At 57.2% G+C, this 14,186-nt stretch overlaps 1 long non-coding RNA gene across 1 annotated transcript; it reads left to right on the forward strand.

The window, feature by feature from the left end:
• Positions 1-3,122: 3,122 nt before the first annotated feature.
• LOC149125705 (uncharacterized) lies at positions 3,123-6,414 on the forward strand. Its single transcript, XR_016237359.1, has 2 exons — positions 3,123-3,228; positions 6,215-6,414. It is a non-coding gene; the product is annotated as an uncharacterized LOC149125705 (long non-coding RNA).
• The last annotated feature ends 7,772 nt before the right edge of the window (positions 6,415-14,186 follow it).

Genomic DNA, 14,186 nt, shown 5'->3' on the forward strand with positions numbered 1-14,186 from the left:
GGCCAGCACTGTGGTGTAGTGGGTAGAGCTGCCTCCTGCAGTGCCGGCATCCCATACGGGCGCCAGTTCAAGTCCCAGCTGCTCCACTTATGACCCAGCTCTCTGCTATCGCCTAGGAAAGCAGTGGAAGATGGCCCACGCCCTTGGGCCCCTGCACCCGCGTGGGAGACCCAGAAGAGACTCCTGGCTCCTGGCTTTGGACCCATGCAGCTCTGGCCATTGTGGCCAATTGGGGAGTGGACAAGCAGATGGATGGAAGGCTTCTCTCTCTCTCTCTCTCTCTCTCTCTCTCTCCCTCTCCTCTCTCTGTGTAACTCTGACTTTCAAATAAATAAATCTTTAAAAAAAAAAAAAGAATCAGGAGCTGAAGCTAGGAATGAATCCAGGTGCAGTGTGAAATGCAGCATCCTACCTGCTAGACCCAACACCTGCCCCTCCACGATGTTCTAAAACATTTGTCCTTATCAGGATCCTACGATCTGAGTCACTGAGTACAAAAGCATCCTAACCTTTACTAATCTAATTTTAAAAATGTGTCTGTCTGTCAGTGGCTGTGATCTGCACTGCGATGGAATTTGTCCCTTACTTGGAAAGGTTGGAATGCTTGGGATCCGGGGCCCGGCAGGGGCCCGGTCAGCATCGGCTGCGTGGGGGAATGGGCACGGAGCCCTGTGGCTCTGGCGGTGGCAGCGTTATTGAAAGGTGGACGTGCTTTTGTGAGCGTGGCACAGACAAAGCCTTGATTGTCTTTTTCTTTTTTCTTCCTTCCTGTTTGTTTATTTCCCCTCTTCTTACCCTTTTAGATTACCTCCGTCTGCACTGTTGGGAACAGTGAGCCCCACCAGCCACACACACACACACACACACACACACACACAGCGTGGGAGAATTCTCCATGTCCCATGCTATTACTGAAATCTAAACGCAACTATTTAGATTCCAAGTCTTCCAGGCGGGCACTGTGTTTGTCAGTTTGTCTTCTGCGTCGCCTACATCCTACTGTGATTTCTCAGCAAGACATAATAATTATCCATAATTGCAGTGGGCATGGCAGCCAGATAAAGTCTGAACACTAAACCCATCCCTTCTAAGAACCAAAAAAAAAAAAAAAAAAAAAAAAAGCAGTGTGCAGTGCCATGGATCTTTGGCAGCTGGAAGGTACCTGGCGAGTTCCTCAGACTCAGCTCTGGGTCAAGTTTTTGAAATGAGAGTGGGCCACTTCTTTTCAAATAACCGTGCTGTGGGGTGAGAAGTCAGGCAGGACTGAGATGCTGGAAGGGCAGAGGCCGCCAGCCACCTCTTCCTGAGCCACCGTGTGATTGAATCCATCTCCACTAGCCTGCTCCCTTCCTGCAGGCGGCAGCCAGGGTGCAGCCAGTCACCCTCAGACATCACCCCAGAGATGCGTCTGCCCTGTCCAGGCCCTCCTCCTTCTCCCCCCGAGCAAAAGCTCCTGCCAGGCCGCATTAGAAAGGAGTGACACAGACACAACTGGAAGTCCTCGCGCTCCAGTGCTGTGCGGAGAGGAGGGGAGGCGGCCAGCAGCAAAGGCCCCTGCACGGGCTCATATGTCCTCCAGGTTGCATCTGTCACATCTGTTGTCACAGCAGAGCTGCCGGCAGATGTGCGCTTGATCAGATGGCAGAGTGGCCGCCACGGCACCGGGAGCTGCCTGCAGCTGTGTGGGGAGGAACTGGGGTTCTCCGCCTGCATGGGGCTGAACCCCCTCAAAGCTGGTCTCAGGTGACTTCTCACACCCCAAGTTCTTCCAGGGTGGCTGCACATCCCGGCCCCGGACCACCGAGCCTAGCAGCTGCAGCAAGCCCCTGCTGTGTCCACTGGCAACCCGGCGCCCGACAGCGCCGCAGATTTCTGCCTGGATGGGACCCAGGAGAGTCCCAGGGTCCCTGGGCCTCTAGGTTTGGCAGACACAGACCGAGGGCAGCTGTTGTGGGTTCAGACTGCAGCGCCGCCTCGGGCGCATCTCTTAAGAGCTCCTTGCCTCAGTTTCCCAGAGGGCAGAGTGGGGATGCCTGTGCCCCCCCCATCTGAAGACCGCCAAGTGGTACAGGTGCTCTCTAGCCGTCCTCAGTACTGAACTCTGTTTATTGCCAAGGTCTTCAAAAAGGCCACCCTCTGGCATTTAAGAGGCCGCTGAAGGCCGGCTTCGTGATGTAGCGGGTTAAAACACAGCATCACGTGGGCTTTAGAAACAAACTTGGGGTCACGGAGGGAGCACTGTGATAGACACAAGATCTCCAAGTCGACGTCCTCACTGGTTTACAGAAGGAGGGGGTTGGTTAACATGGTAACCAGTCTCTCCCCGCTCCCTGCTCCTCTGATGCCAGGCTGCTTCGATTCTGCAGTTTCATGCATATCAGGTGAAGCTTGAGGCCCCACTGAGGTTGTTAAGGAGAAAGGCAAAACCATCAAATCTAACTGTCAAAGGGCAGGGGCCGGCCCTGGAAGGACAGGTGAGGCCCAAGCCCTCACCTGCAAATGTTTCCATCTGGCGGGCGTGGGACTTCGCTGCTGAGCGGTGCAGAGGCAATCACGCCTAACATGGCCCTTCCGTGCGTCCCGGCAGTGTCGGCATTCCAGTCACCGCTGGGGCAGGCTGGCACGGGCGCCTGTCTGCAAAAGACAGCCTTCTAGATAATGCTGCCGAGAAAAATGGAGCCTTAGACATGAGAGTGTTTTCAAATATTATTACGGCTCTATAAATATCGCACGCCCACAGCCTATCAGGTGCCACATGGGAAACAGTGGATTTCAGTTGGAGATTTTCTTAAAAGACACGTGACACAGCCATATGCCAGTCATGTTGGAGTGTATTTAAGTACGTGCTGTGGAAGCAAAGATGAGCTGTGTCAATATGTATAGAAAAATCCCACAAAAGCGAGTCCGTGGGGTGTGTATTATCTGCACCTAGGATCAGAAGCATCTGCCTGATTCCTCAGTTCCTGGAGAGCTGTTTCACCCATACGCTACAGAGTGCTTAGCAGAGTGAGGAAATAATGCAGTCGTAATCAGGGCGCGATGATCAGAGGTCCCCGGGGTCTCCTCCTGGGGTGGTCCAGGGCCTTTGCATCTGGAAAGAACAGCTTCAGAGCTGGGCACAGCAATTAACCTCCCACTGCCAAAGGGAACACCGCCGGAGGAAAGCAAAGCGTTGGCACGGGAGACGTGCGGGAGGAAACTGTGCAAACCAGCGGGCGGAGACGGCAGGTGGGTGTGTCGGCTGAAGTGTGTCCCCCAGACCCTGCGTGGAAGCCCTAGCTGCCAGGGCGATGGCGTCTGGAGACGAGGCCTCAGGGAGGTGACCGGGATTCCGGGAGCTCACGGGCTGGGGACCTGTTGGTGAGAGCAGCGCCCTTAGAGGAGACGCCAGCGAGGACACAGCAAGAAGGGAGCCCTCCGCCGACCTTGACCATGCTGGCGCCCCGTCCCAGGACGTCCAGTCTCCTGAACTGGCAGGGAACAGATGTCCGTTGTTGGAGCCCCTCCCACCCCCAGCCCCAGTCTGTGGTATTCTGTTAGTGCAGCTGGAGCTGACTCATCCCTCGGGGTCCTCACACTGAACTTTCCCAGATAGTGACGAGATAGCAGTTAGGGATGCCATCAAGCCAAGAGACACATTCAAGGGCTGAGTCTCGGCAGAGCTCATTGTTGAGGGCTGAAAGGATGTGTGACTGGTAGGGAATCAGTCCTGAGCTGGAGACAGGAAGTTGCCCAGTCATTTGGAGAGCAGACGCACGCCGGCGAATGGGCTGAAATGCAGCGTTCAGGAGGCGGCGCGCAGGCGGGTGGGGCGCGGAGCGCTCAGCTCCCTTGATTGTGAGTTGCATTTCTCTCTACTGTGCAGTTTTATTTTTAATTGCAGAGTGTCTGGCTGAACAGTTATGGCTGAAATTTATTTTTATAATAAAAGCACTTTGCTAAATCACAGTTACACTAACAGCGACGTGAGCTAGATTTTGCTGTGATCAATACGATGCTGAGGCAGCTGTAACATCTGACACAGCTCTGCATCCCGCCCTGCTCGCTGAGGCCAGGCAGAGCACAGCCCCCTCCTGGGACCGTATCCGAGCCCCCTGTGCTGGGCGTGCTGGCTTCAGGACCCCGTGCTCTGGATTCAGCCTGGGCCGGGTCCCTTCCTTCTCTGGGCTTCTCACGTGCCTCTCAGGAACGGGGCTGTGGACCATCGCGGGCAGCTCTGGAAGCTGGACTCTCAGGCCTGGCAGAAAATGAAGGGCAGGGGACACAAGGGAGCATGAAAACCACATTTCCAGGTCTGCATGTCCCAGCTTGTCACCAGGAGCACCAGGGCCAGCGCTCACGTCCCTCTGGCAGCCAGGCATGTCCAAAGCCATCCATGGGAGGAAGGGCCCAGGCCTAGGCCCCTGTAGCACAGCCTGGCACTGGAGTGGCCTGGGGAAGCAGGATGCTCAGGGCTGCCCCGGGGGCTGCCCTGCTGGGGGCACTGCAGGACGACTCTGCTCCTGGAAGGGCTGGGCAGGTGCCACGTGGAGCCCATGGCCCGGGGTGCTGCTTGCACCCCGCCCACCTGTGAGCCAGCACGCGGTGGCCACCGAAGTTGGCCCAGAGAAGCAGACAGGAAGTCCCGAGCTGTAACAGCACACATCCATCTTCTAACGGTCCTGGAGGCGGTGTGGGCAGGGCTGGTCTCAGGAGGCCTCTGCTGGGCACGCAGATGGCCATCTCCTCCTATTCCCCACGCGCTCTCCTTCCCATCCAGGGACTCCAGTGCCACTAGCTGAGGGCGCGTGCCAGGGCCTGCGTTTGACGTGGTCACCTCTGTCAAGGCCCTGTCCCCAGCCGCAGCCATGTGCTCGGACCCGGGCATTAGTCCTTCTAGGTGAGGGTCTGGGGCACCCACTCAGTCCGCAGCTGGGGGCCGCAGGAGCTTCGTTTTCATAAGGACCCTGCACGTGTCTCCCAGGGCAGCCAGGATAAGAGACCACGCCCCAGGAGACCTCCAGTCCCAGGCATGAGTGACACCAGGCCTGGCCGGGCCGTCCCTCTGTGAGGACTCTGGCAGAGGCTCCTTCCCGTCTCCCAGCTTCCGCTGGGTGCTTGCAATTGTGGTGCTCCTGGCTGCGGGCCACTCCCACTCGGCCCACGTCCCAGTGCCCTGCGTCTTCTCATGGTATCTCCCCCTCTACGAATGACCACGTCAAACTCTCTCTGTCATTATAAGGCCACCTATTCCAGTCGGACCTCACGTGACTTAATTATATTCCAAAGACCCCACGTCCCAGTAAGGCCACGTTCATGGGTGCCAGGACTTGGGGCTCCTGTCTCACAAGCTGCTCCGGTATCATTATTGTGCTAAAAGCTTCACAAACCTTGTTAGCCAGCTTCCTCCTTTCAGTGCTTATTTGTTTACTTATTCATTCATTTATTTGAGAGGCACAGAGAGACAGAGATAGTGACATATAGACTCAGAGAGAAGGAGAGACAGAGATCTCCCATACATTGATTTACTCTCCCAAATGTTTGTAACGGCCAATGCTGGACCAAGGAGCTGGGCCCTCAATCCCAGTCTGCTGTGTGAGTGACAGGAACTCAGTTTCCTGACCATCACTGCTGCCTTCTAGGGCGCACATCAGCTGGAAATGGGTCAGGGGATGAGGGTCTAACCCAGATATGCTGATGTGGGACACAGGAGCCCAGCAGCCTGGCCCCTTGCTGCTTTTAAGTGACTTACCTGGGGCTGGTGTTGCAGTATAGTGGGTTAACCTGTTGCCTGTGAGGCCAGCATCCCATATGAGCGCTGGCTCGAGTCCCAACTGTTCCACTTCCCATCCAGCTCCCTGCTGATGTACCTGGGAAAGTAGCAGAGGATGGCGCAAGTACTTGGACCCTGCACCCACGTGGGAGACCCAGATGGAGTCCTGGCTTCTGGCTTCAGCCTGGCTCGGCTCCAGCCATTGTGGCCATTTGGGGAGTGAACCAGTGGATGGAAAATCTCTCTCTCTCTGTGTCACACCTTCTCTCTATAACTCTGCCTTTCAAATACATAAATAAATCTTTTTAAAAAGCAGTAAGTGACTTACCTCTCTCTTTCCCCTCTCCCCTTCTCTCCCCATCCTGTGGCTCTTCTGTCCCCTCCTCCTCCTCACTGTCCTCCCCCATTTTTCTCTGTCTGCCCTCCCCGCCCCCATTCCTGGCCCTGCCCCGGCCCCCCCAGGCCCCGCCCCGAGGACACGGTCCTGTCTGAGACTTGGTGACCCGGAAGAACAACGCTCCGTGCTGCCTGTGCTCCGGTGACGTTTTCCCCAGTTTGTCATGGATCAGGTCTGCTTTTCCCAGCATTTTATCACAGTCGGTAGCCTCTTACCTTCTGAGTTTGAACTTTATGAAATTAATAAAGATGGAAAAGGAAAAGAGGTGGGGCAGCGTCGCTCCCTTCTTGTGAGGAAGGCGGAGGTGGAGCCGGGCGCCTGTGTCGGGGGAGGAGGCCGTCGCCGGCCCCTCCCCGACTGCGAGCCTGCGCCACCTGTCTCCCAGACTGCTCCAGACTCTGCTCTATTCCAGGCCCTTCACTGAAGAGCACAGAGGCCCAAGGCCTGAATAAACGGTGAGCAAAGCCCGTCCGGCAGCGCTGAAGGATCATGGGCCATGGCCGAGGAAGACTTCCTCCAGGGCTCAGGGAGGAGTCTGGGAAATGAGCCATGTACGCACTCATCGCAGTCGCTGTTGTGTGTGAAGGAAGCCAGACGAAGCAAGAGCGCAATGTAGCGCTCAATGGTGCAAACCCACCTGCGGGCTGGAGAGCCGATCCGTGGCTGCCTGGAGGAGGGAGTGCCCGGGGGACTCCTGGGGTATGGGACGCCCAGACTCCTGATGGTGGTGACAAGGCCATGGGATGCACACAAGATAGCACCTGACTTTGTGCAAAAGGACCCGAGAGGGGTCCACATTAAGCAGAATATCCATGTAGTTGGACTGGTAAGATTTGGTACCAGGGGGCAAGACCCATGCAGAAAGCCACAAGGAGCCACTGCTCCGCCCACGCACCGCCACTCAGATTTACTCAAGGAGGGGGCATTCTGGAGCCCAGCATCCTTCTGAGTGCTCACCCTGCCTCAGGCCCCCTTCCCAGCAGTGTGACCTGGTGGCTTGTGTCTGCTTTGGCCCTGTTCACCGTGAGCTGAAGACGTGAGTGCCATGGCAGCTCAGCATGGGTGCACGGGGGCGCGCGTGGCAAAGTGGAGCCCCCTAGGACCTCCTGGCTGCCAGGCCTCCCCTCAGCGGCCGGACATCCCCACAGGAAGCCCCGGCTCTTGGGAGTGTGTCCTGTGTCCCTTCCCGGGCACAGAGACTGTCCCACCTCCGGCCTCACACACCATTTGTATTTGTGAGTTCGGCTCACGAGCCATCCTCAGCAGCTTTCCAGGAATTGTTGTGGGGTCCCCAGGGGAGGGAGGGCCCCTAGTCCAAAGCAAACAACTCTTCAGTGTTTGAAAGGCACACTGAATATTTATTTGGAAAGCAGGGAGTCATAAAATAAACATGAGGTAGGACAATGTGGTGTGCATTGGAAAAGAAAGGCCGGCATAGCACGCCCTGCACCAGGGGACAGAGCATGGACGGAACAAGGCAGAGCGTGTTTGGCTACTCGAGTTTTTCACATAGCACGCAGGGCAAGGTCGTTTTGTCTTTTTGTGGCCAATTTCCTCCCCACGAGCTGCCGTTTCCAGTGGAGGCAGGGGCGGCGGTACGTGTGAGGCTGCGCAGATGAAGCTGCGGTGTAGCTGTGTAATGGACGCATAGCTGTCTGTCGTCGTGTCATCGCAGCAAGCCTGTAGTAAGTGCCTTCCTTGTGCCAGGCGATGCCAGAAACACTCCCCACTTCCAGATGAGCTGGCCAGGCCCCACAGCTGGTCCAGAGCTGGGACTTGAACTCAGGTCTTTGGGGTGCTTGCTTTGCCACAACACTAAGCACTGTAGGAGTCCCCAGCCAGCTCCGTGCCTCCTCCATCCTGTTCCGTTGTCCCAGCTACATGGAGCTGACTCCCACGGGGCAAAGGCAAGAACCCTGCAGCTCCCTCCAGACATAGCAGCAGACACCCTGCTTCCTCTGGCCACTCAGGAGGGGCAGGTGCAGTTGAGTAGAGCGGATGTGGCTATTGAAGAAGCTATGACACCTGTCAGTTGAAACAAGGAACATCCACGCAGGGACAATTGGACGCGCGAGCTGCTCCCAACACTTTGGGTGGGGAGGCTCCTGATCAGTCTGGGACTGCATGGGGAGGAAGCCCTGTCCAGAGCCCCACTAGGAAGCAGAGGCAGTGACCTGGCTGCAGCAGCCCTCGGAGGGGGGCAGCCTGAGCGTCCCTGGGGAAGGGGCCCCACAAGTACATCCTCCACACGGGTCTGTAGCAGCTCTGGTTGTTCTCCTGTAGAAAGGAAGGGATGGTCCCTCCTCCGAGGTGCACACACACCGCGTAACGCCCTGACGCTGGGGTACTGCCCAGCAGTAGAGAGGAGTGAGCTACTGACTCGAACACCGAGACGGCCGTGGGCGTGGGCCTTGCGCTCAGCGAGGAAGCAGTCTCGCTGCTCCACTCCAGGTCTGTAGCCTTCTGAAGAGGGCAAAACAGCGGGAGGGAGAGCTGGAGACCAGCCTGGCCAGGGCTGGGGGTAGAGAAGCCAACAGCCAAGCATCCCGAGGGGACTTTGTAGAATGAAGGAAACACCCTGAGCTGTGCGGTGATGCGGTGATGCTACGTGAGAACGCAAACCGTGCTCGCCAGGGCGGTTTCCGTGTAGCCAGCTATCCCTCAGGACAGCTGATTGGACTGATTCCCTGGGGAGCACAGAAGGGTGGCAGCCACCGCTCTGCTGGGACTGCTTCCCAGTCCCTGTCCCAGGGGTCACAGGGGCTTCTGGGTCGACCAGGCATCCACTGCACCCATACTGCTGTGTGGACGGCTGGACGCAGGGGCAGCTGCCCTGTGAGGGGCGCCTCGGGTCACAGCTCCCATAGGCAACACTGGCGGCGGGTCCCTGGTCTCTGTCCATCAGGCAGTCCTGGGTGGGTTCCAAGTTCACCCCTCCCTCCCACTGAGCCCCTCCTGTGTGCCAAGCCCTGGGCATGTGCTGTGGATGGGCCCCTTGCCTGGAGGAGCTGTGGGTGGAGGGCAGGGCAGAGCCATCTGCAGGCAGGTAGGACGGGGTGACAGAGGAGGCCCGTGCTGCAGCTCCCCGAGGAAGGGCTGGCCCTGACGGGAGGTCAGAGCGGCTGCGTGGAAGTGACAGTGTAGCCGTGCTGGGTGGCTGTGAGGCACAGCTCTCCCGGGAGTGGCCAGGGGACCAGCCCAGGGAGCAGTGTCTTGTTCTTCCTGGAAGACAGCACGCATGGCAGCAGCTAGGGCCCGCCTGCGTCTCAGGAGTCCTGAGTCTCCAACTTGGGGCTCTCCTGGGGCCACGGCAGGGCCACTGGGGCGCAACATCTGTGGATTCTCTTTGTAGAAGAATCCCCACATTTGGTTTTTTTTTTTTTTTTTCACATTTGGATTCAGAGGATGGCCTCCATTTATTTTTGTCCTTAAAAGACAACTGCTGGGGCCACCGCCCACAGTGCCAGAATCCCAGATGGCACCAGTTCAAATCCCAGCTGCTTCGCTTCCAATCCAGCTCTCAGCTGTGGCCTGGGAAAGCAGTAGAAGATGGCCCAAGTCCTTGGGTCCCTTTACCCACGTGGGAGACCTGGAAGAAGCTCCTGGCTCCTGGCTTCAGATCAGCACAGCTCTAGCTGTTACGGTCACCTGGGGAGTGAACCAACAGATGGAAGACCTCTCTCTCTCTCTTCCTCTGCTTCTATGTAACTCTGCCTTTCAAATAAATAAATTTTGAAAATGGAAAAAAAAAAAAAAAAGACAGCTGCTGCCCCGCCCCCGCCCCGGGAGAGGAAGACCTTCACACCCGGAATCTGGAAGCCTCTGAGATGGAGCACGCGGGGCTCCGTGAGGAATGCTCCCTGGAGCCCCCACTGGCCTCTGTCTACAGACAGGTTGGGATCCTGGACCTCGGCTGTCACTGTCACGGACACATTGGAAACAGCCAGAAAGCACTGTAAAGCACCCGCAGGGGGATGGGGACAGCTGTCAGGGCTGGGGCATCCAGAGAAGGCTCCAGAGCTGTGCTGTCCATAAGGCTGCCCCAACCACGTGTGGCTATGGAGCGCTCGGAACGTGGCTCGTCTGAACTGAGCTGTGAAGAGTGCACACCGGATTGCAAAGACTGGGTGTGAAAAATGTAAGTTATCTTCATTACGTTGATAAGACTACTGGCTGAAATGCTGATACTTTGAAATACTGGGCTAAATAAACACGTTATTGAATTCGCTGGTTTCTTTGTCCTTCTTCAAAATGTGACTTCTGGGGCCAGCACTGTGGCGCAGTGGTTAAAGCCCTGCCCTGTGGCACTGGCATCCCATATGAGCACCAGTTAGAGACCAAGCTGCTCCTCTTCCAATCCAGCTCTCTGCTGTGGCCTGGGAAAGCAGTAGAAGATGGCCCAAGTGCTTGGGCCCCTGCACCCACATGGGAGACCCAGAAGAAGCTCCTGGCTCCTGGCTTCAGATCAGCCCAGCTCTGGCTGTTGTGGCCAAATGGGGAGTGAACCAGTGGATGGAAGACCTCTCCCTCCTTCTATTACTCTTCCTCTCAAATAAAAATAACCAGTGCAGAAAAAAGAAAAATTAGGACACCTGGAGCGGTCACTGGCATTGGAGCACACAGTTCCCTGCTGCTGGTGGATTTGCACACACACGCCCACACATGTACGCATGCATGCACACCCTCTGCTGGGAGAGCTACCTTCTCGCTCAGCTGCAGGAGAGCTTGCACACACCTTCGCTCACCTGTGGCACAGCCAACAACACGTTTAAGGCATGTACAGCTTGTCCGGGCACTTGTGTGTGCATCGTGTCGAGTAACGCGTCATGATCAACGATCGGCCTCGCACAACCCCGTGCCGTCGGCGGCATTCCTGCCCCATCTCGCAGATGGACAAGCAGTGTCTTGGGAGAGGAGGAGGGTGGCCCAGGGCGTCCCAGTTGTTCTGTGGTGGGCCAAGCCTGGCGCGTCCCTCCTGGCCTGTGTGAGAAGGGGCAGAGGAGACCGCTCCTTTGCACATTTCTGCGTGCAGCAGGAAGCTGCAGGGCCTGGCCTCTCCCTGGGACTACTACCTGTTCATGCCCAGGCTGGCTTGGCTGGCCCGAAAGCCCCCTGCCCAGGGGGTTGGTGCTGTGGCATGGTGGGCTAAGCCTCTGGCTGAGGCACCAGCGTCCCATATGGGCGCCAGTTCAAGTCCTGGATGCTCCTGTTCCGATCCAGCTCTCTACTATAGGGGATAGCAGTGCTTGGGTCCCTGGCTTTGGAATGGCCCAGCTCTGGCCATTGCAACCATTTAGAGAGTGAATCAACGGATGGAGGACTTTTCTCTGTATCTCCCTCTCTCTGTCTAATTCAACCTCTCAAATAAATAAATAAAATCTTAAAAAAGAAAGAAAGTGCCCTTTGCAGGGCCCCCTGAGAATCCACAAGGCTGAGAGCTAACCTTGGGCACGCCATTTGGGGCTATGACCAGCAGGGGGCGCTCCAGGACAGACGACTTCTTTGGATGCCACCATGGCTCATTCAGGGACTGTTCTTCCCACACTCAAAACGGGTGTCCTTGCTCTTCCTGTTCTTCCCAAGGCCCAGGCAGTCGGACATCTTCACTAAACTGTGTTGGGACGAGCCCTTCTGTCCCTGACACCCTGAACCAGGAGGAGGTGGTGACAAGTCTCCACCAGGAGATACAAGGGATAACTAGTCAGTTCCCTTAATGGAGAAAGGGGACTGTGAATCTTGGGGTGGCAGCTGGGGAGCACTGTTTGGAAGGGGATCCCAGGAGGCTGCTACACGTGCTCCCCAGGGTCATTCTTGGTGCCCACTTGACCCATTCCCCCACTCAGTGTGGCAGGAGGGATGTCAGGACGCCTGGGGCTTCTTCCCACAACCACCACACGGAGACTTTGTCCCCCTTAGAGCCAGGCGGGTTTGGCTGTGATCTGAGGCCAAGGTCGTGGGCAGGTGCACCTTGAAGTCAGTTGCAGGATGAGCTCAGAGCTGGGCTGGGGAGAGGGTACTGCAGTTATTTCAGGGTGAGAGCAGCCAGTCTGGCTCAGGAGGGGGCACGCGGCAGGCTAGCATCACCGGAGCAGAGTCCAGTGCTGCCATGAAGTCCTACATGAGGGAGTCCCACACCTACACTGGTGACAGCGTGATAATGCGGCAGGAGCAGAAAACACATCGTCACACTGACTGTAATCCATGCTGCTCCTGCTCAGCAAACCCTGCAGCTTCCTGTTGTCCTGCTGGCGCCTGTGGCCTAAGGCAGGCGGGGCTGTTTCACAGCCGCCCCGCCCACCCTGCAGGAACCTTCTAGAACTTGCTAGAACACCACACACACTCGCGCCCAGGGGCTGGTTTAGGGACCAGCCAGGCCACCCAGTCGCAGACAATGAAACTCGCCGCCTGGACTCTGGTTCGATCTCCAGGGAGGAAGGGGAGCTCGCCTCTGCGGGCCTTGGAGTGGGGCAGCGAGGCCAGCCCGTGGAGAGAGTGTGCCTGAGAGTTAACACTGAGAGACAGACGGCAGAGCCGGGAGACCAGGGTCTCCTAGATCAAGCCATGCCTGCAAGGAGACCCCTGAACTTTTAAGATTCTTGCACTGATAGATTCAGCTCCTTTGGCAAAGCCATTGGAGGTAGGTTTCTGTCCTTCAAAGCTAGAACGTTCCTGTGCGATGCAAGCCAGGGAAACGTCAGGGCCCAGGCAGAGCGAGCAGAAATAATCAGGCCCCGGCACAGGTTAACATAAGCTTCACTCGGGGCAGAATATGAGGGACCCGGCCCCGGGAGACGCAGGCAAGACGGCTTTTAAGGAAATGGGGCAGTGGTCCGAGGGCGAATGTGTGACTTCCACGGCAAGGCGTTTTCCTTCATCATTACAGTGAACCGACCTTGGACTGGGCTTTAGGTAAGGGGGTGGATCTCTCCCAGCTTGGCCATCCCCGCTTGTAGAGCACGATAGGTTACAAACATCGTCAGAGGCAGGGTGTGTTGGGAAGAAGGTTAGTGATGATTTTCAAGAAGGCCATTTCCGGGAGTAGCTACACAAGGCGGTGTACAGAGAAAGAACAAAGGCTCATGCAGGAATTATGGCAGACAACTGGGATGGAAAAAGACCCTGTGGCCTCAGGACCCGAGTCAAATTGCCCTGGCCGACTAAATGACCAGCTCTGGACATGGCGCTTCGCAGGCGGCTCTCAGCAGATGTTTCTCTTGAATGCGTTGCGAGCTTTTGGGGACAGTTTGCTCTCACAGGTCAGGTGAGGAGTGGGACAGGCAGGTGGGGAGGCCGATCTGAAGACCTGAACTCAGCAGATGAGAAGAACAGAGCAGGAATCATCAAGGGGACGAGGGCACCCCCTGGGAGAGGGCGGAGGAGGAGTGAGGATGGGCCCGGGGCAGGGGAGTGGCCCACGGAGTAGACACTACCAGGAGGCACAGGGTGGGAGAGGGACACCAGCTGCCACTATGCGAATGTGTGGTTTGGGTCCCTGTGGCCATCCCAGGCCCTGCTGCTACTGGCCGCGTGTGTCTGAGGCTCAGAGAGCACCAGGCCTGCACAGGCAAGGTGGTGGTCAGCAGAGGGAAGCTTCCGGCCACTGTGAGAGACGAGACATTTTCTAGGGAGAGGACAGACGAGCTGGAGCCATGTGCTGAGGGGCAGCGACGCTAAGGGAGGCAGACGACGATGCCAGAGCCCCTGCCAAGTCCTCTCTAACCTGGCCATCGCCAGCCTGGGAACCCTGAAGGGCAGGGACCATGCTGATGGGTCCCCCGGTGTGCCCCAGCACCGCTGACACCTGCCCAGGGGACCTGGGGGACACTATGCTGGATACACGGGCGGTGGGAAAGCAGCAGCCTAAGCGCTGGTGGACTGCAGATATGGACTTGGTCCAAGTTCTTTATACAAGAAAAAAAATGTATCAGATGGGACACGAGGCGCCCGGGCTGGCTGGTTCCTGGGAGTGGGCACTTCTGTCTGGCACCTCTGCGAGGGCCTGTCTGCAGCTTCGGGGCCAGAGCGCCCCCCTACTCC

Source organism: Oryctolagus cuniculus, chromosome 7 (assembly GCF_051225735.1).
Source record: "Oryctolagus cuniculus isolate XC-2025 breed Fujian yellow rabbit chromosome 7, ASM5122573v1, whole genome shotgun sequence".
In the NCBI taxonomy this organism is placed as follows: domain Eukaryota; kingdom Metazoa; phylum Chordata; class Mammalia; order Lagomorpha; family Leporidae; genus Oryctolagus; species Oryctolagus cuniculus.